This window comes from Scylla paramamosain, chromosome 17, assembly GCF_035594125.1.
Source record: "Scylla paramamosain isolate STU-SP2022 chromosome 17, ASM3559412v1, whole genome shotgun sequence".
Taxonomy (NCBI): domain Eukaryota; kingdom Metazoa; phylum Arthropoda; class Malacostraca; order Decapoda; family Portunidae; genus Scylla; species Scylla paramamosain.
This window is the reverse complement of record NC_087167.1, coordinates 10315057-10337500: the sequence shown is the minus strand read 5'-3', so window position 1 is coordinate 10337500 and position 22444 is coordinate 10315057. Positions and strand designations below refer to the sequence as shown.

General features: G+C 40.1%; 1 long non-coding RNA gene across 1 annotated transcript in view; it reads left to right on the top strand.

Annotated features, from left to right (window-relative positions):
• LOC135108455 (uncharacterized) overlaps positions 1–22444 on the top strand; it is a 52598-nt gene that overhangs the window by 9157 nt on the left and 20997 nt on the right. The window contains exon 3 of the long non-coding RNA XR_010272277.1: positions 9831–9954. This is a non-coding gene — a long non-coding RNA (uncharacterized LOC135108455). The remainder of the gene's footprint in view (positions 1–9830; positions 9955–22444) is intronic.

The window sequence follows — 22444 nt, the reverse complement described above, 5'->3', positions numbered from 1 at the left end:
TCTCTTGATGCTCATACATCGTGTATTGCCAAGCTGCTATTCTCACCTGTGTCTGTTGTTCGCCATAATTGTTAAAATACATAATGCGTAAATTTCATTCAGTGGTGGCTTGCTGTATGATGATGTGAGAGAGAGAGAGAGAGAGAGAGAGAGAGAGAGAGAGAGAGAGAGAGAGAGAGAGAGAGAGAGAGAGAGAGAGAGCGCCTAAGAAAGGACTTGTGTTGACTCCGTTGCATTTATTACACAGGGAGTGGCTGCGTAGTGCCTCAGCTTTGTTGTTTTTCCAGTCACTTCTTCACTTCTTCACTTCACTTCTCGCCTGTATCACCTATCCTTGTTCATTTCAGATATCCTGTTTCTTTTGTGGAAGCCACGTATTGTTTGTTATTCAGCGTATCCCCCCTTCAGAACATTCTCTCTCTCTCTCTCTCTCTCTCTCTCTCTCTCTCTCTCTCTCTCTCTCTCTCTCTCTCTCTCTCTCTCTCTCTCTCTCGGACAAAGGGCCATACTGATAATGGTGGGGTAGGAGGCGAGGGGCGGCGTGGGGATGGTGCTATGTACAGTAATGATTCCCTCCTGGCCCGCATCCATTATGGTTATGACAAGATAATCTAATGACATAATTACAAGACAAGCCACCACTTTGCATTGATGTCCAAATATCCCCTGTAGTATTATTATTGTATGTAAGATGACTGTGCAGTTTCCTTTGTCATATTGCTCCATTATCCAAGTAGACGTAGTGTTGTGCTTCTGTGTGATTAGGCTCAAATAAGTGATAACCATTTGGCACTCTGCGGATTGTCTGGTGTGTGTGTGTGTGTGTGTGTGTGTGTGTGTGTGTGTGTGTGTGTGTGTGTGTGTGTGACCTCGTTCCCAGCACTGTGAGCGGTCGTTCAGAAGTCCCTTAGTCTCTCACCTTACGATCGAGTTGGATGTCTTTGATATTCTAGCGTGACTCTGATCTTAGTCGACCAGCAATTCATGGCAGTATACAACGTGGCCGTAAAACTTGTGCTGGCATGTGAGAATGATATGCCATCTGATTACGTGTGCTATTGAATTTTTCTTAAATCGTCTGATAAAAAAGAAAGAAAAAAAAAAGGATAACGCGAACAGAAGCTCTAAAATAGGCATTAATTGGAAAATACTAGGAGTACATCTACTGAATAAGAAGGTTGTGAAAAGAGAAGCAATTACGTGCATAAAAAAAAAATAGAAGCGATAAAGAATCTATAAATACCGAATTGAAGCGGATAAAGGGAAGTGTTGCAGTAGTGAAGAACGAGTTATTGTGATGTGCGAAAAAAAATGATTAAAATGAAAAAGCAGCGGAAGGTAGTACACTAATCAAAGGTTGCAATTCAGAGAGTGAAAGAAGTAGGCGGGGAGTGGGTGGAGGAAAGGTCACATTTGTAGAAGTGGCTTTAGCAATAGTGGAACATTAAAAAACAGCACATAATACATTACATGGGTAATTGGAAACGACTCTAGTTTGAATATCGAAAATGAGATAACTGATATATAGCTGAGTGCATGATACGTCTGCGTGTTGTTTGATTAATGGTGCAGTGCTTCAGTAATTGAATGTGGCCAGGAACTGAATTACTGGTGCTTAACGGAATGTGCGAGGGAAGTGGTGGTTAATGAACGTAATTGAGCCGATATGATGATTTTTGAAGCATCTATTGAATTACAACTCGTCATCTAAAATTGCATTAAAAGTGTTAACCGATAATCTCGAACTCATTTTTAATTTCTTAAACCCTTTCACTGCGACACGAAACAATTAACAGCACCAGAAGTAATGCATGAAGTCTTTATAAACATCCACTAGAAAATAGGGGATGGAAAAGAACAGATTTTGCAATAAGGATAAGAGGTGGCTGTAGAACAAGTAAAGATGTCTCAGAGTGATTAGCAATTAAAGAAAAATGTACCAAATAATATTCAGAAGGTTAAGTGGTGGTGCTTTTGTGGGAAAATTTAGATAAGCCATTGTCCATTTTCAGGAGTGTAATATTTACACAGATTTCCATTGAGATAATTGCCTACACTGCCTTATGCAAACACTGATCACATAATTAAATGAAAAAAAAAACAAATAATAGTCAGTTTGCAATTTTAAAACGTTAATATCTCCAGCACTAATGTCACCTCACGATGTTGATTATTTTTACGAGGATAAAATAAGTATTATCGTGAGATTTCATATGAAAAGAAGTATTTATTTTTCCCACCACCTTTTACTTGAATAGGGACATACCACTCACGAGCTCTACATGCATAGGAGTGTATTTCCATCTGGTTTCCTATGATGGCGTCGGCATTTTGTCATGACTAATTGGTGTTCAGCGAGCTAGAAGTGGGTGGTGTTTGTTCCCGTGCCAAGTGGCTCACACAATGGCGGCTTCATTAACTCTCGACATGACTCCACGGCGACCTTTGTCAGATGTCTGCGCCATGTTACAGCCACTATTGTGCCAAAAGCTGGCCAGTCGATGATAATACAATGACGCATACACTACAGTTATTGTCTTTCAAAGGTCTTTATCACATCGATATATAAAAGTGTTAGCTGTAATAAGAGGCACAAGACACCTGTCACTACGGCTAAAGCTCTCCTAGGTAGGTAGTGCATACCGGGTGGGGGAGGAGGTGCTGCAATCCTGCTGGTGACTCTCCGGGTGTTTTTTCTGACCATTTGCTGTCATGTCTTAACATAAAGTGCAGTCGCAACAGCCATCTTCTTTATCTCTTAAGTTAAATTTTTTGACCTTTGCGGACAACTTCAAACTCACTGACTCTGGGTTTGTTCCTGTTTCACTTCCTTCTGACAATATTATGCTTGTTGATAGATACTCCTGCTAGTGACGTTTTCTATGCCATCTATGTCCTTGATTTATGATGGAGTCTCTTCTATCGTTCTCCGTAATTGTGCTTCCGTGCTCGTTCCATCCTCATCTTACACATGCTACAAACATCTACACTTATCACTAAAATTATATTCATGGTAAAAATAAAAATAACTTCTTGGTCCGCATCTGGGGAAGGAACCATAAATATGTGTTGATGCCTCCTCCAACTTTCTCTGTTTTAAGTTATGCAACGTTCTTGGGTCTTAGATCTAGTTTCCAATCTTTAGAACATCACCTTACTTTCTCCCAACGTTATCTATTGTTCACTAAAACGAAGGTGTCTGAGCCCACTGATGGTATACCCTTTTCTGTTCCCTCTTGCTTTATCAACCTCTTTTATTATTATTGTTACTGCTTCTTCTTCTTCTTCTTCTTCTTTTCTCTTTCTTCTTCTTCTTCTTCTTCTTCTTCTTCTTCTTCTTCTTCTTCTTCTTCTTCTTCTTCTTCTTCTTCTTCTTCTTCTTCTTCTTCTTCTTCTTCTTCTTCTTTTGTTTGTTGATCGATTAGAGAAGAAAATTAAGAAAAAAAGTAAAGATCGAGCCTCCCTATTTCCTGCCCAAACTAAGAAAAAAGTAAAGATCGAGCCTCCCTATTTCCTGCCCAGCGTCTTCTTACAGCTTCCTCAGGAGAATCGAGGGAACCGTAAGGCGATGCTGCTCGGGAAATAAAGTAATTGAGCCTTTGCTGTGGTGTTTATTTTCCCATCGCTCAACACTGGTCTATAGAATATTTTCACCGTACTTAACTCTCATTACCACAGCTCAGTTTAATCCCATTCTGAATATTAACAGGAAATTTAGTGTAGTTCACAATGATATATTATGATAAAAGAATTATGTATTTACTACCGTGACATCCATATGAGTAATTAATCTCTTCTGACTAATAACCAGCTATGTTTAGAAATTACCCGTAGTAATGAGTGTGTTACGTGAGGTGGAGTGCTCATCTTGGTCAAAGAAAGCATTCTCAAAAACACTAACCAGCACAGTTAACTTAGTGGAGGAGGAAGACGCCCACCCAGCTAAGGAGTATTGCGTGTTGGGTGATGCCAGGTCGGTAGTGTTGGGCGGGTTTCTTACTGAAACAGGGAAACATCATGCAGACTTTCGTTCATCACACACACACACACACACACACACACACAGAGAGAGAGAGAGAGAGAGAGAGAGAGAGAGAGAGAGAGAGAGAGAGAGAGAGAGAGAGAGAGAGAGAGAGAGGTCATGCAAAAAAAACGAGATAATTATGTTGAAAGCTTACAAAACACAGTATGGTAAGTATCAGGAAGCCTCGCGTGGCAAGAACAAAGACAGGATACCACAAAGGCAATAATTAGGCGATATTCATCATGCGTCAGTCTCTGGTGGAGAGTTTTTGTACTCGTTTTTGTTTGTTACATTTTGTGTTGTTACGTGTAAGTGACTACGAAACAATAGAAATACATATACATGGATATACACTATTCTATTCCTGATGTTGCGTATCAGGTGCATTTAACATCATAAAAAACACGGATATATTGTTTTTTTTCTAAAGGCTTAATAATGAACATCGCCTAATTGTTGGCTTTGCGTTGTCCTCTCAGTCTTTTTGTCCTCATTACGCATGGCAGACTGACTTTTGCGTTGTGCTTTGTAAAATTTCAGCACAATTCTTTCATCTGTATGAAAACTCTCTCTCTCTCTCTCTCTCTCTCTCTCTCTCTCTCTCTCTCTCTCTCTCTCTCTCTCTCTCTCTCTCTCTCTCTCTCTCTCTCTCTCTCTCTCTCTGTGTGTGTGTGTGTGTGTGTGTGTGTGTGTGTGTGTGTGTGTGTGTGTGTGTGTGTGTGTGTGTGTGTGTGTGTGTGTGTGTGTCATTCTCTCACTCAATCCCCTCTTCTGTACACACACACACACACACACACACACACACACACACACACACACACACACACACACACACTTACTCTTATATAACGACGACTTACTTGTTATACAATTTGAAATGTTGAAAGACAAATCCCTAAACGCCATTTTCCGGCACAAGCAGCGGAAGCAGCTTTAGTTGCATTATTTTCTCTAAATATGCTTTGTAATTCAGCTGCTACGTAGATTATGTACAATTGTAATAACTTAATTAGTTGTTATAACAATAGTGAGTTGGACACACACTTGAGTGTATTCTCATAGGAACAACAGCATACTAAATATTATTTTCATAAAAAAGTAAACTATGTTTGAAGGAAATAGTGTACAAAGTATTTATTTCGTAACTATACGGATGGTGGGAATACACCAGAAGAGATGGCAGCGGTGCCATCCGGTTAAAATAAAGGAGAGAAAGAAGAAGCAAATTTGTAGGAGATGTTTTTGGCAAGCTGCCAGAAATCTCGAGATGAGTTAGATCTTAAAAGATTTTGACACTCAATTAATGAAGGAGTTTTTAACTAGTTGGAGAACAGGCTTGGCATGATTCCGGGCAGAAATATAAAGTGCAAGAGATTCAGGTGATGGAAGGCTGAAGTACCTTTTGTGGGCCACTTCTCTATCATGTATAGCTCGAGAACAGGCTGTATTAAACTAAGGTTTGGAAGGTCTAGGTCGAGAGAAAGAATGAGGAATATACACCTCCATGCAAGATACTGTCACCTCTGTTATGCGCTCAGCAAAGGCAAAACACCAGAGGCACCTCCTCTTTTGGGGATCCTGAGGAAGATCGGAGCGATAGCACAAGATACAAATACGAGGATGTGATCGGAAGAACCCAACGGAGAAGATAGGTGACAGCATAAGCAGAAGGATTAGAGGTGTGGAAAAGATCAAGAATCTTGGGTGTATCTCCAAAACGGTCAGGAATACGAGTAGCTTTTTGCACCCATTGCTCTAGATCTTGGAGGAGAGCAAAGTTAAAGGCTAGTTCACCAGGATGGTCGGTAAAGGGAGAGGAAAGCCAAAGCTGGTGGTGAACATTGAAATCAACAAGAATGGAGATCTACACAAAAGGGAAGAGTGTCGGAATGTGCTTCACTTTGGAAGTTAAGCGGTCAAAGAATTTCTTATAGTTGGAGAAGTTAGGTGAGAGGTATACAGCACAGATAAATTTAGTTTGAGAGTGACTTTAGTCGTAGCTAGATGGTGGAGAATTCGGAAGATTCAAGTGTGTGGGCACGAAGGCAGGTTAAGTCGTTGCGCACATAGACGTAACATCCAGCTTTGGATTGAAAATGTGGATAGAAAAAGTAGGAGGGAACAGAAAAGTGCTTATTGTCAGTTGCCTCAGACACCTGTGTTTCGGTGAGGAAAAGACGAGATTTAGCAGAAAAGTGGTGGTGTTCTACAGACTGAAAATTAGATATAAGGCCGCGAATGTTGCAGAAGTTAATGAAGAAAAGTTGATGGGGGGGGGAGGTGTCAAGACACTTAGGGTCGATAGCAGAAGAGCAGTCCGACCTGGGGACATTTGTGGTCCCCTCCCCAGACGGGGACTCAGAGGCTGGTGCCGGGTTTTCACTCTCCTTTCACTCTCCATATCCAGTATGTAAGGAAGCTTAAAATAAGATAGAGTATTATTAGACTTCTACGGAGGACGGCATGAGCTGCACCGATCCGCTGCCGATATATGTATTTTGTTTTGGATTTACGTGTTCCCGGAAGGAATTTTTACAATCAGAATGAATAAGTGGAAAGAGATTCAGTGGTAGATATTGAATAAGTGAATTACTGAATAAAGGAATAAATTAATGAACGAACAGACAAATAAATAAAGGGTAAATATATATGTACAACAATGAGTAACGTTCATAGAATCATGCAGCTATGAAAAATGATGTATCTACTGTAATTGAATTTTGAAATATTAATGCCACAGGATGAAAATTTTCATTTCAAAAGCGAATTGTTGCGCTGCTGCAGAACGGATGATTCAGGAACTCAGATATTTCTCTGATCGCTGAGGGATTGCACACTTGGATGGCTTCATTGTGCGCTATGTGGGAATTCTCCAGCATTAAATATTAACTCCAGGTTTACATATTAAGTTTACTGTTTTCCGGAAAAGTAATGTTCTGATATATAAGGAAACCTTTTTTAATCGATCATTCATTCAATACCCAGACGCTGTATACCCTTAATTAAGCCTGTCACTGGTATTTGGTATCTTTTTCCTCAATTACTAACCAATCTAAGGCCTCTTTTCTTGTTCTACAGCCACCTCCATATATTGTACTGCCTAAAAAATGTACTGCCTAAAAATGTATTCTTTTAATCCCCTATCTTGTAGATGCGTATAAAGATTCCATACATTGTCTTTAGTGCTGTGGATTGTTGTATACCGTGATAGAGTTCTGTAGGGCAGCGGCTGGCCGGCTCACAAGAAAACAGATAAAAACTAATTTGGATTGCGTAACATATTTAGTTGTGCCACAGTAATGTATCAACGTAATTATAAAATGTACGAGTTTTGAAGAGATTAAAAACTTCATTCCCCTACTGAGTTAGGGAAAAGTACTATGCTGTATCTCCTGCACCATGAAAGGCTTGTGACTCTTCTGGCCTTGTTTAAAGTACACTTAACACATCACTGTCATTCCGTGTTCGTGGAAGAGCTGTGAGCACTTGGCTGGACGCGCCCTGGCAGTGGCATGCTCGAGTGAGAATAACAGGCGGTGGTCTTTAATTAAACGAACCCTTGAAGGTTGTTAGGCAAATTTCATCATGCATCTTTAAGCAGCGGGGCGAATATAATTTCACATCATAAACTGTAAAGAATCTCAGAGCGATGTGCTTTGATGTGGCAATTATTGATATTTGATGAAAGAAAATAAATAAAAAAGGCAAGAATGTATGTTCCTTAAAATTTTTCATCCTTATCTTATGTGCCTGTATAAAATATGTGGTAAGTACCTGAAGCAAAGCATTTTTAGGGCATGAGAGTCAAAATAGTACTAAGGATTGGTTCTTGGAGACCTGATACCTCCTGGAACTTTACTGATTATTTATTTTCCTAATTTCTTGTGGTCTTGACAATCCTGTGATGACCCGCGTGTCTTCTTTTTGTGATTATTTATGTTGCCTATTTGTGCTGAATCTTTCACTCATGTATTGCCCCTCCTCATGCTTCTTAAAGTGGTTTGGTACAAGTTTTGAGAGTAATTTCGAAAGATGCTTCTGACAGGAAAGTGAGTGGTCGACTCCTTACATAACACTATGACTGTAGTGTTACTCTTGCTCACTGAGTTCTCAATGTTTCGGTGGCTGCAGTGCTACTTTTGCTCGCCGAAACGGTCAAATGTTACTCAAATAAAATAACAAATGTCCTACTTTCACCACCAGCCAAAGGATAGACCTCCTTTGTTACCTGTCGGGGGAGGCAGGAGCGGCGGCTCTGCGGTGAGGTGTCAGACTCGTAGCTGAGAGGTTCCGACTTCCGCACCTGCACGCGACAGTTACTTTGGCGAGAGGAGTGGCGCCCTCTTGGCCTTAGGCCATCACCGCTACCCTGCAGCATGCTTTGCCATAGCACTACATAGCACAAATTGCCTAACATGTAATTATATTTCTCATTCATAATAAATAAAAAAAAGGTTACATTCCTGTTTTTGTATTCTGCCACCACGTTTAGAGCTCAACATTAGTTGCTTGAATTCCAAATTTTAAAAATTCATTCAGGACCAGAGACCGCGCTGTTTTGAGAATGGTACACGTTGTGAAAACAGACTCGTGCCGACCTGTGTTTTTCAGATTCATGATTCACTATTGCTGAGTCACTGAATTTTAAAGCGTGTCACGTTGACATGGTTTTTAAGCTTTCAAACTGATTGTGTGTGTGTGTGTGTGTGTGTGTGTGTGTGTGTGTGTGTGTGTGTGTGTGTGTGTGTGTCCTCTGACAGGTGAAAATGTTGAAAAGAGTCCATGCATTTATCATTTATGTGTAGATAAATCTCAGCATCCTAGCGATGGTGCAGCAGGCAGGGCAGATAGAGGACTATAATGGATAGATAAGACAAGTGTTGCTGGGGAGCTCTAGAATAGTCGAAGATGAATAGACGTCAGAGGAGGTCTTTATCCACCTAATGAATCATATATCCTACTTTTGTTGATGATGTTTATATCTTGCAATTGTACACAACAAGTTTTTAACATTAGGAAGAATTTATTGCATTCATATTTTCACTGACGAGTGTTACACTTGTAATACATAACCTCTTGCTTCGGGACGGAAAAAAAAAATCAAGAATTACGGGGTGGAAGCGGAGATTGGTGCTCCACATTCCCTTGGTGGTGGTTAGTTACGGCGGTGCGAAATTAAAGTAATATTTGTATATGTGATTGCTTCATGTATATACATCGTGGACTGGTGTTGCTGTAAATCTGTTTTGCGCCAGTAGTGGTTTTTCAGGTAAGGAGTAATACATAATACATAATAATATTTAGTACGAGGATGGTGGGCATCGCGTCTACCGATGGGCAAATAAAACAGAGAAATACGGAGCCGTAAGAAACAGCAAACTCCCGTCACTACCGCATCATACAATTTTTGCTTGCTTTACTTTCAGTAGTTAAGGTTCTCAGAAGTTAAGAGCAAAATGTAAAACAAGTGGAACAGTTCTCTTTCATGTGGCGACGAAATAGTTCAAATTGCTAAAAGACTTCTGCTGTAAGTAGGGTTCACTTTTAACTGCTACGCCGGTTCGCAGCTAAGTGGGGATTGTCGAGAGAGGAAGCACTGCCGTGGGACTAGTAGCAGTGAAATAACCTTTATTTGTGCCGCTTGTTTCCACTTCCAGAGGGAGGATGGGACGAAGTAGAAAGTGTTGTTTTCACAATAAAACTGGAAACTACCGCAGCATTGCGTCTTATACTTGTGTTCATGTAATTTATCATTTACTGACTCGCTGCTGCCTCTTAGAATAATAGATTTTCTTTTTGTTGACAGACCTCTGCTTCTGACTTGCCTGAGGGACAGACTGAACTCGGTGCATCAGTTCAGGCTAGTTTCTTTGTCTCCCTCCGCTTACACCTCCTCGAGCACTAACACTGACGTTGCCATGGAAAGAAATGTAAGTGGCTCATTGACTGTGTTGATTTAAGCTTCAGGAAAAGAGAAGCTGTTACTGGCATACTTGCTTTACCTTAGGAAGCTCATGCACATGGCTTGAGGTTCATATTATCCTTCTGGTACTATTTAATGTATTTTTATTTCAGCTCACTTTTTGGATAATTTACTTATATTTATACCGAAGGGAACATGCGTTTGAAAGCCTCCTAAACACCAAAAGAGTTTTTTTTTAATACAATGTAAATGCTTACTCGTATGTACTACTACTGCAGCATAATTCTAAAGCATTTTCATGAATAGCAACATACATTACGAAAATTATGAAAGTGGTAGTTGATCTCTTGAACGGAATTAAACGCCAATATTACAAATTCTGTATCGAGAAACCAAATACGATGTATGTTAAATGATAATTAAGAAATGGTTCGAAACAAAACAGGAACAAGAAAGGGAGGACCTAGCGTGACACTTCCATGATTGTCCTCCACTTGTATTCGAGACAGAAATGGGTGGGTAAGGTGGTTAAGGGGGAAGGTAGTGGAAGGTCTCAGTGCTCCGGTACTATTTTGTCGATCCTGTAACACGCCTTATGTAACTTACGACTGCTTAGCTTTGGCTGTAGATCATTAAACGCGTCCTCTGTACCGTGTCTGTACAGTATCATTCGAAGATTTACAATAACATTATCGGATGGACCGCTGTGTTGAGTGGTGCTAGTTACTGAGTCCTGATTTAGATCCAAACGCAGCTGCTTGAGACTCAGGGGCGGGGGGTCATCTTACCAGCACGTGCCTGTGTAGTGGAGCAGTGCGGGGAGGTGGAGGTCAGTGTGTAGCGTGCAAGGCCTCAGTGGTGGATGTGATTTACCCACGCCTCAATTGTAAGGCCGTCGAGCCACTTAATTCCAGGTTTCCAGGTTGAACTTCTGATTCTGTTGAAATTATCGTAAGGAAAGTATATGAGTAATGCTTTTTAATTTTTACTGAAGGTGTATCTATTTATAGAAGTCATCATATTGCTGTACAAAAATGCTGAACTACATACTGTCGCCGGGAAGACTTTGCATGACGCTGCCTATCTTTTCGTGCTGCTGCGAGGTACAAAAAAAGTATAATCATGAAAATGCCTTGTTAAAAAAAAATAAAACAGCTATTGAGCGTTATTAAGTACACACACACACACACACACACACCAAGAATCAGCAGGAGGGCGTTTGGCGAGGTGCGTGATGGGGCAGCTGGCGGCAGGTAGTGGTGGTGGTGGTAGTGGTCGGTGGTGCGGCCTCGGAAGCTTGGTCTGCGGCGGTTTCATTTGAAGCTCCATCCCTGACCTGCCCCAGCCCGCCCCGCGCTGGTTAATTAAAAGTTTTTATCCTGCAGCAGTACACCGCGTCTCTTATTTCTTGTCAAACGTGTATGGCGGTGTGATCTAACTCAGGTCGAACAATAAAAAAGAAAAAAAAAACTTATTTTTATGGTTTGTATTCTGGCATCCGAGGCAAGCAGCATTTTTATCTCAAAAACTGTAGGTACATCCGGGACAGCACGTGGCTTAGTAGTTGATTGGGGATGCTGGATATGTTATTTTTGTTTGTTCGTGTCATGGCTGCCAGGCGCAGGGGCCTTCAAAACCTTTCACACACTAGTGTTTTGTTTTTCTTTTTGTGTTTTTTGAGTGAATTCTATTATTACTTAATTTCGCTTAATTTAGCGTTCATTCGCATGAGGGCACCGTACAGAAACACAGGCACAGCAGAGAATTTTGTAGAGACGTGAATTTCCTTGTCATTATCCGTTTGAGGTTCTTGTTGTCACGTGTGGCACACAACGGATGTCGCGGCGCAGTGCAAGCTCGCGCGACTCTTCCTAGGAATGTGGCGAGGTTTTTATTTATGTAAGAAGGACCCTTGCCAAGGCCAACAAAACTGGAGAAAAGTCCACTGAAAGTGGCAGCCCCTCAAGAAGACAGTTCGTAGCAAGTCCAGAATTACCTTGTGAAATATGTCTTCAAACTTTTTTCTTGAGAGGATTAAAGTCATTGGCAGGAAGAAATACAGAAGCATGCAGTAAATTTCAAAGTTTACAGGTAAAAAGTGTGAAAGACTGAAAATACTGGTTATATCTTGGAGTAGAGCTGTGGAGAGAATAGGGTGAGCTGGGAAAAACGTGCTGTGAAGCCGTAGGAGGGGAATGCATGCATAGAGTTAGCAAGATCAGAACAGGTAACGTGAAAATAACGATAACAGATAGCAAGGGTGCGACATTGCGTTGGTGATAGAGAGAGGTTGAAGACAGTCAGTTAGAAAGTGGTTGATGGTAAGAAGAAATGATCTTGTATACCCTGTTTAAAGGTCGAAATAACAAAGAATTAAAGCATGTATGAGATGTTATTTGGATGCGTGACCCTTCGTGAGGCCCGAGCTTAGGTGAGGGGGGGGAGTTGTCGCGTGACCGCAGTTTGGTTTCGCGAGGCCTTCCCAGCGTGGCGGCATCGTTTCCTCCTTGGGTCACTTAGAAGTCATGGAATCCAGCTTACAAGTATATCACGTTCGATGGTTACATGTGGATGGTATTGCCTGGGCCGTCTGGCTCGCAGTGATGGACTTTATTGTCATGCGGTGGTAGGAGTGAGCATTTATCGGTGAGAAGTGTTTTACCAATGGGATTGTGTTCAAGAAGTGTAGGATCGGAATCATGAAGTGTCTGAAACAGCAACAACAACAAAAAGCAACAACAGCATCAGCATCAGGGTGTGTGATCTCTTGGTGTGGCTGGAGGACCATGTGTGTGTGCAGGTATTCTGCCGCTTGTGTTCTGCTTGGTGGGAGGGTGCACAGAGGGACGGGTCTCTTTAGTGTGTGACTGTGAGGACTTAGCGTGGCAGAGAGGTCCAAACTGACTTACTCTGTCATGTTCTTTGCGTTGTCTGTCGTCTAGCCCGTCCTATAACACGCAGTCTATTAAATTCTGACACACACACACACACACACACACACACACACACACACACACACACACACACACACACTCAACATTCACTGTGACACTTCATATTTCTAGCACTTGTATAGACGGGAGAAATCCCAATACCCTATCATATCATTAGGTGTTAATCCGTTTAAAAGCTGCGGCGAGTATACATAAGGTGCGTTTTTTTTATTTACTTATTTATTTATTTATTTTTTTACGTAAGAGGGTAAACAAGCCAAGGGAAACAAAAAAAAAGAAAAAAAAAAAGAAAATCTCACTTAGGGCCAGTCCCAAATGAGACGTCAAGAGAATAATCGAAATTTGAAGGATAAATGTCTTGAAACCTCCCTCTTGAAAGAGTTCAAGTCATAGGAAGGAGGAAATACAGATGCAGACAGGGAATTCCAGAGTTTACCAGAGAAAGGTATGAATGATTGAAAATACTGGTTAACTCTTGCATTAAAGAGGTGGACAGAATAGGGGTGAGAGAAAGAAGAAAGTTTTGTGCAGCGAGGCCGCGGGAGGAGAGGAGGTATGCAGTTAGCAAGATCAGAAGTGCAATTAGCATGAAAATGGCGATAGAAGATGCAACATTGCGGCGATGAGAAAGAGGCTGAAGACAGTCAGTTAGAGGAATTGATAAGACGAAAATCTTTTGATTTCACTCTGTCAAAAATAGCGGTATGAATGAAGCGTACTTCATACATGGGGGAATAAGGTAAAGAGTTAGCAGCTAGGGGGGGGGGGTGAGAAAAACTGGCGGAGACGACTCAGAACGCCTAACTTCATAGAAGCTGTTTGTCTTTAGATAGAGATGAGATGTGAAGTTTCCAGTTTAGATAAGTAAAGGACAATAGTGAATATCTCTGCTACTTCTACATCATTATGATGTAGATGTAGCAGAGATACGTCTGTGTCGCCACACTTCATCATCTGTTTTCTTGGAACTCCTTTGCATCTGTACAGGAATATTGTTTAGTTGCAAGCCACTGGCAAAAATAACATACGAGTAACAACTCTGAATTTGAATTTTTGTGACATAAATAAAGTTTTAGGAAACAGAATTAATGAGACAGATGTTAGCAACGTACGTTTAATGACACATTAAAATGTATGTTTTAGATTAATTATTTTGATATGAACTGCGGTCGCCACCAGTCATACTTGATGAATCATAAAGCATTAATAACAGCGCTTGCAACTATAAGTTAATATTGATGATATCAAATATGACAATTAGTTTAGATTTTTAATATCAGTGTCATAGATTGCCTTGTTACTGTTTATGAAAAGTATTTTAATAAGTATTTTCAACTGTCATTTTCGTGTTGTATGACTCGAAACAGTAGAGAGGCTGTCAAGTTAAAAGTGTCTCTCATCTAAGCATGTAAAGTTCATATAGAATAGAATTATCAGAGATGTAAAAGTTCGAAATATATAAATTAGAAATAGGCAAATTTTGATTATGAAAAATCTAAATACAGAAATTCGAAAGGAAGTTACTCGTGATATATAAATTTGAAGTATAGTGAATTCAAATAAAGGAATTTTCATATGTATACTTGAAATATGGAACAATGAAATTGTGAATAACGGAGATCCCAAATATCAAAATTCAGATTATACGGATGAAAAATATAAACTGAATATATTGAATATCAGGTATGGATTAAAAAAAAAATAAAGTGTGATATAATCGTATTCATGTAAATACATTGGAAAAAGTGACTGCCAGAATGTTTGTCAGTCATTCATTTACATACTGAATCAATCAACAGAATGACCATCGTAAGAGTAAGGTGATATCTACTTCCTTGTAATTGCTCTTTGACTATTCAGCCCCTCAGTGTTCTTGATCGCCGTCTGTCTTTTGTCGTTCGTATAAATCGTTTAATGTGTGTTCGGTGCCGCGTCTGGATGTACGAGGAGAGGATCAGCTGCCGGGCCTGATATCGCTGGGCGCGTTAGTCAACGTCAGGACTCTTGTTTCCTGCGTGATTCCCTGATATTTCTTGGTTGTGGCTTGACAGGTTAAGATACGAGGCAGGCTATGAGGCAGTCTTCTCCTGCTGGATTCGTGAAAGGAAACAAGTTTAGAGGGAGATGTTGCCATGACAACAATGGGAACGGGATCTACGGTAACAATATCATCAGCCCAACTTTAAGGAGCAACGTAGTAAAAAGAGAGAGAGAAAAAAAAAAAAAAATAGCCCATCTTTCTTCTTGTTGGGACACGCGATAGGCGCTTGCTGTAAAGATAACGAAGAAAAAATGTGAACACGAACAAAAATCAGCCGGAGATAATCTGGGATACTCGCCAAATTAAACAAGAAAATTGCTTACACGTAAAGAAAGAGAAGATTGGCAAAATGTTTCTGGTAACCTCCATCTTCCGCTCGGCTATTATCCACAGTTATTGGATATAGGAAGGGAGAACTTTTTTTTTTATATGTCAGCTGATCGATGTTTGTGTGTGTGTGTGTGTGTGTGTGTATGTGTGGCGTTGATGATTACGGTCTCTTGCGTGTCAGTTATTTATTTTCCTTTTGTGTGCGTGCATGTGTGTGTGTGTGTGGGTAGGGTCATTCATTTCCATTGCAGTTTTGTTAGTTTTTCTTTTTTCATTTATTTATGTTTTTTGTTTTGTTTGGTGGTTAGTGTTTGCACTGTAGTATGGCGTAGTTTTTGCGTCTCCGTTGATTCCTTTTATTTTTATATTTCTTTGTTTGCTTTCTAATAATTCATTCTGTTTATTTACTTCTCTATCTACCCGGCAATCTGTCTACCTGTATCTACCTGTCTGTGTGCTTATCTGCCTACCTACCTATCTATCTATCTATTTCTGTCTATCTATCTATCTATCTATCTATCTATCTATCTATCTATCTATCTATCTATCTACCTTTTTCTTTTTCTTCTTTTTTTCTTTTTTAATCTTTGTCTGTCTGTCTCTGTCTGTATCTATCTATCTATGTATCTATGTATCTATCAGTCTATCTACCTGTCTTGTCAGTCCATCAATTAATCATTATCCATGTACTTATGTATCTATCTATTTATCTATCTGCGTTTAGTTAACGGTCCCTGTCTATCATCTTATTGACTGATATGCTTTTGTCGCCATTGGTCTGTGTTATTTATAAGTTTATTGGTAGCAGGATGTTTTAATACGAGAGAGAGAGAGAGAGAGAGAGAGAGAGAGAGAGAGAGAGAGAGAGAGAGAGAGAGAGAGAGAGAGAGAGAGAGAGAGAGAGAGAGAGAGAGAGAGAATGAATTTTACCTATCATCTTTAGTGTCCTTTCTCCGTGGTATTAACTTTGGTCCAGTTTAATTCCGCGTTTATGACACTGTGTGTGTGTGTGTACTTAGTGTATTTCTTTTTGCATTTTTCATTTGTTTGCGTGTGTATTTTAAGTTATTTATTTGTTTGCCCATCTACTTATACTTATATTTTTCCTCTTTATTTATGCAACAGGACAATATACAAATGTGGGCACTTCCGTTGATTATTTTATGATGTGACTGTAGTGGAGATGTGGCAGCATGAAGCGTGGTGGTGTAGGAGGAGGAGCAGGCTGACCTAGGTTGTGTTACGGTGGTGGTGGTGGTGGTGGTGGTGATGTGACAGTGGTTGTGGTAATGTTTTCCTCGTGATGGTTATGATATGGTGGTGTTACTGGATGAGGGTATCGGTGTGGCTATTAGTAGTAGTAGTAGTTGTGGTAGTAGTAGTGGTAGTAGTAGTGGTAGTAGTAGCAGTAGTGGTGGTGGTGGTAGTAGTAGTGATAGTAGCAGTAGTAGAGTGGAGAATCCCCAGGAAAAAAATAGCAAAATAAATCGAGATCATACTTTTCTTCTTTGTTTTTACTGATATTTTTTTCCGTCCCCGAGTGAACTGAAATACTATTGTGATATGTAAAACTAAGAACACCACTCACAACAATGTAAAAGTCTGCAGGTAGAAGCGGAGCACTGATTGAAGTTTACTGCAAAATAGTGTTAGGATTTTTCGTATTCCCTCAGTTTTTTTTTTTTTTCTCCCGGAAACTTGCCACGTTTTCCTATTTTTACCGTGAGCGCGGTGGCGTGTGTGTGTGTGTGTGTGTGTTTATAGTGTATTTCTTTCTGTATCATATAGTATGTAATGTCTACAATCTATTTTTCTGTGGAAGTAAATAAAAGACTAGGCTGTAGTGGAAAGTTAGATGTTAAGAATTTGTGGTACTAGATATTTGTCTGCTTGAATATTACATAAATAATGAAATGCAAATATATTTCGTGGAGCAAAATATTACTTGACTATGGAAGGCGCCGTGTTGCAAGTAAGGTCACAGCGGAGCCACGCAGGCTGTGGTGCTCGCTTGGAATTTCGTCGGAGGCACTGAGTCATATTTTTAATGACAAGAAACTTTAGTTCATTTAATGGATAAACTTCATCTAAACCTTCCTGCGCAGTACGAACCACAGTTATCACCTGATGAATTTTGAAATAAGTTATATGCGCATGGTCTGCTCTTTTGTGTTCCTCGCAGGGTCTCTAGAATTATTTTGTACATTATTCAAAGAGCAGGTGTAAGTTTAATCGATAAACTTCTTCCGCTCGTGTCAAAAATCAAAATTATATTCTAAAACCTTTGATGCGTGAGAAAGTAATACCTAAAAGACAGTTTAGTCACTGGTTAAGTGTCGCTTTCTGAGAAGCAAGTCTTTAATGGTTCATATTTCATCTTTGTAACGATATTTTTGTTTTGCCACGATACTCTGAAAATTGAACCCACCACGATTTTCTCATGCATTAACAATACCCTAGGATCAACATTTCAATAAAGATGAAGCTTGCCTGACTTTACAGACGCATGATTCTTGTGAAAGAGTGAGACTGGTTATCTTCACTCATGACCACTTATTTTGAGCTCATTTTTAGTGCCTTCTCATTCCTTGATATTTTCATGTAGAAAAAAAAAAAGATGGCGCAGTGTACGCTTACTGCCTTGAAAATATAATCCCCTGATCCATATACATGTAGTTGAAATATAAGACACTTGTTTTTTTTCAAAATGAAAAGCAGGTAACGTCTCCCCGTCTACTGATTTTTTTCTTTCCAAATTTTTGCTGACTATATACAGTTTTAAAGAAGAGGAACGCTTGCCTTCAGTCAACATAGAGGAGAGTCCATCATGCTTGTGTGTTGTCAAGATGTGAGGGTACGAATTTTGAGTCAAGTGAGTATCAAGTGATGCATGAAGTGCCGTGAATATCCCCTAGTTGTTTGTTTTTCGTGCTTTGGAATTATAAACCTGCTCGGGACAAAATGAACCACTGAATTACCCTTATGAGTAGGTCTTCCCTGGATTTCCTTCTTACGTTCTGTTGCTAACATTACTCGCTGCTTTACGGTTTCTTGATGGCTTTGTCCTCAATAGTAATTACTTCCTCTCATTTTGGTGGTCATGCTGATTCTTGTCTTTTTAAATGGCTCCTATCTGGCAGTGGCTCCTCTTCTGTCCTTTATAAAATTTGCCTTTTAACATGACTGCATTGTAACGAGTGATTTTCGTTAGCAAATAATTATACATTGGTGAAATCTCTCAGGCCATCAGAAATAACGTTCAGAAAAAAAAAAAAAAAAACGAAATAGACCACAAATGTTTTACTGAAGCCAGCATTCCGTGCACTGGCCTTGTGTTGGAGATAGGACGTGGCCGTGAGACTTGTAGGACCGTGGACTGACACACACACACACACACACACACACACACACACACACACACACACACACACACACACACACACACACACACACACACACTGGGATATTGATTTTCTAATATTTATATGCCATGGTTATATAATATATTGGTGTACCGCCGCCACCACCACCCCCACCACCACCACCACCACCACCACCACCACCACCACCAACCACCACCACCAGACTAGAAACTAATTAAAAGATTTAACAGGCGACTTAAATGTTTTGCCTTCCCATTAATGTCCTTCATTAGATAGTAACGAGTTTCCAGTGGCGGCTCGTATCGTAGTTATTTTTATACACAAAATTATGTGGATCTTTATTGTTAATATTGTTTATCATCCTGAACTTATGATATCCTTGATATTCTGAAAGTCGTTATTTCGTTTCATGTTGTTTCCGAAACTTACATATTGTCATCATGCTAAGAGTGCGGAGGCGCTTTTATTTTCACCAGGCAGACCATCATGATCCGGCTTGCTTTTGAGTGGAGATACTCGTATGTCACAGCGCTCGGCGATCCATCCTGCAGTATTATGACGTTGATAAAATGTAATAATTTAGGTGACAGCTTGGTGAAGGTTAGAGTGATATATTTTTCCTCCCAATTCTTTCCCGGCAGTCATTGGTGATAGGACGGCCAGACGTTTAGCTTGGAAATCCTTTGAGGACAGTCTCAAGGAAGCTGTCGAAGCGCGCTTTGGTGACAAATCGCGATGTATTGAATCTCAGACCAAATCTTTGAATGGGAGGTTCCAGGCGCTGCTTCACGGCGCGCCATTAGTCGCACCTCGCATTGCATTGAGGCAGTGGTGCACGCAGCCTCGATGGTGATGACAACATGCAACATCGAAGAAAAATACACGACTAGATACACTTGATGAAATATATGAATATGGTAAAAATATGAAACAAAGGTGCCTCTCATAGTTCTAATTTTAAGCGGATTTACACTTTTCAGCAAAACATCTATATCTGAATGAATACTTTTATTAAAACTGCATAAATAAAAAAAGGCTTTGATGTTATCTTGAAGATTAACGCCACTAAGAGGTTTCTGTTGGTCTCATAATACCGACAAAAAATGTTATGAATGATGTAACAAAGAACCACCGCACACCAGTATGCCCTGTGACTAAGAGGCAGTGGGTGGTACCTGTGTGATGGCATTATATAACAACGTAAGAACATAAGAAATAAGGGAAGCTGCAAGAAGCGCCCTGTCTTACACGTGGCAGTCCCTTTATGAAATATACCTACCTATTTCCACCTATCATCCCTATCCATAAATAAACCCTTCTAATCTTCTCTTAAAGCTCCCTAATGTCCTAGCACTAACAACATGATTACTGAGTCCGTTCCACTTATCTACAACTCTGAGAACCAATTTCTTCCTATCTCTTTCCTAAACCTAAATTTTTGAAGGTTGAACCCGTTATTTCTTGTTCTATCCTTGTTGCTGACACGAGTGGGACTGGAATGTTTAAGTCTCAGCACACAAGGAATAGCTGCCTCTGCCTGACACATTTTTATCCACTCCGTCAGTGTTACTTGTCAGGTGGCATAGGAAATCTCTTCATCTGGGTGAAATAATTTATTTTGTCTTCCGCGTCTCCAGGTTTTGCACAAAAATATACATTTTTTTTTACAACTTGTCATAGAAGGTACTTGATTTCAAAAGTTTCCGGACATCTCGATCATATTCTTTAATCTTACTTAGAATACCATTCCAGCAAACAGAGCTACATATAAATAAGAATATAGAATACAAGAATATAGAAAATTATAAACCATACTGAAGTTTCGTGCATTTAGGGAGTAAAGATGTATTTTGTTACAGTTGTGTGTTTACTTCATGGTGTTTCTTTCAGCGACATTGGAGCTTGTTGTTACCGGCTAGTTGTGCTGAATCCAGGCTTGTTCTTGGCTCTGCTATCCTACAGGGGCACCAAACAATTATTTCCTGTATTTTCTATTACCCAAGTAAAACGTTAACTTTGGTACATGATTCAATTATCTTATTTATATCTTGTGTCCATATCTGAGATATACGGGATGATCAAGGGAACACAACCATGCGAGATCCTGTTGTGGAGTAAGACACAAGCTTCTCCTTCCATTGATTTAAAAGAAGAGATAATAAAAATGGTCACAAACAGGAAAACAAAGTCGTGCAGCCTCTCCACCGCGCCTCAGGCTGACCTCTGCCAACAAGAGGTTATTGTTAAATTGCCGCCCCGAAGTTAGTTGAAAATAAGTGCCAGATCTTCGCAGGAAAAAAAAAAAAAAGGTAAAAAAAGAAAGAAAAAAAACTTGTGGACTGTTATTTTTTACTTGCGTGTTCGAGGCTAGGTAAATATTAAAAGAAAAGTCCAATTAAGTTACGTAGGTCTTTCGATGGCGGCCTTTTGAATTCAAGCCGTAGGATAGTAATGAAAATATTGGAGAAACAGTTTCGTGTTCTATAAATCTTAAGAATAATTCCGTCGGTGTAAATATTTGTCTACCAATCTGCGTATCTGTCTAACGAGTCAGTTTGACGTATCAACTTAGCTGAGTAATCGTCTACTCTACTCCATCTATTTGTTTTTAAATACACACACACACACACACACACACACACACACACACACACACACACACACACACACACACACACACACACACACACACACACACACACACACACACACACACACACACACACACACACACACACACACACACACATTGAGAAGCGAACGTTCTTTGAATCAATTCACTGGATGCATTGTATAAACACGCTTACAAGCTACACGTTCAAATACTAACCCGTGTCCATATCCTTCCTTAGAAAATAGTGCTCAACCCCTTAGAAATGTTACCGTAAACTTCACCGTCAGCCAGTGGTGGTTTATTAGCTCTAAAATGTTGTGTTTTATATACAGGTTTTATAATCCATCACCCTTTAATATGATAAGCGGGCTTGGGTGACTACTGTGTATACGTATGTATATGTAATACAACATTCCACAATAAACAACACGACTTTTTTTCTTCATGTTTTATCACATGTAGACAATGTTAAAGGACTGGATGTAATGAGCCACCTACACACCATACTACAAAGGCAACAAGCTATTTGATGATGCCTTCAGTATTTTGTATGCTGCGAACGCTGTAATTTTTTAACGTGAAGATACTTTCCTTACCTAAGATTCTGGAAACACCTCCTCGTATATACATTAACCTTACGGAATTGAATGGCAGTAAGACATCCCTGAATAAAGTGTTGTAAGTACTGTGAGTTAAGATATTATTGTGTTGCGTTTGAATATTCATGTTACTGCATTTATTACTGTGAGTGTGTGTGCGTGCGTGTGTTAGAGAGAGAGAGAGAGAGAGAGAGAGAGAGAGAGAGAGAGAGAGAGAGAGAGAGAGAGAGAGTGTTAGGTCACACCTGTGACTTGGCACCGGCACTGATCTAGTGTAGTTAAAGAGACGCTTCTGTGTTGATAGGGATTATACAGTACACAACCCAGTGAACCGCTGTACTGCCGCTCATCCCGCAGCCTTTGTTGTGTACTGAACCTTAGATCACTTGTTAATCCAGCGGCCGTGAGTGCAGTGCGGGTTTCCTGTTCTTGGCTCTTTGTGGTTCGTTGCCGCCTAACTTCAGAGCCTCTCCTTGCCTGACGAAGCCACACAACGCTGGAGTTTAAAGCGAATTACAAGAAGAGGAACATGTCAGTCGTAGATGAAAGGCTGGTTCCCGCGTGTAATTCACTCCT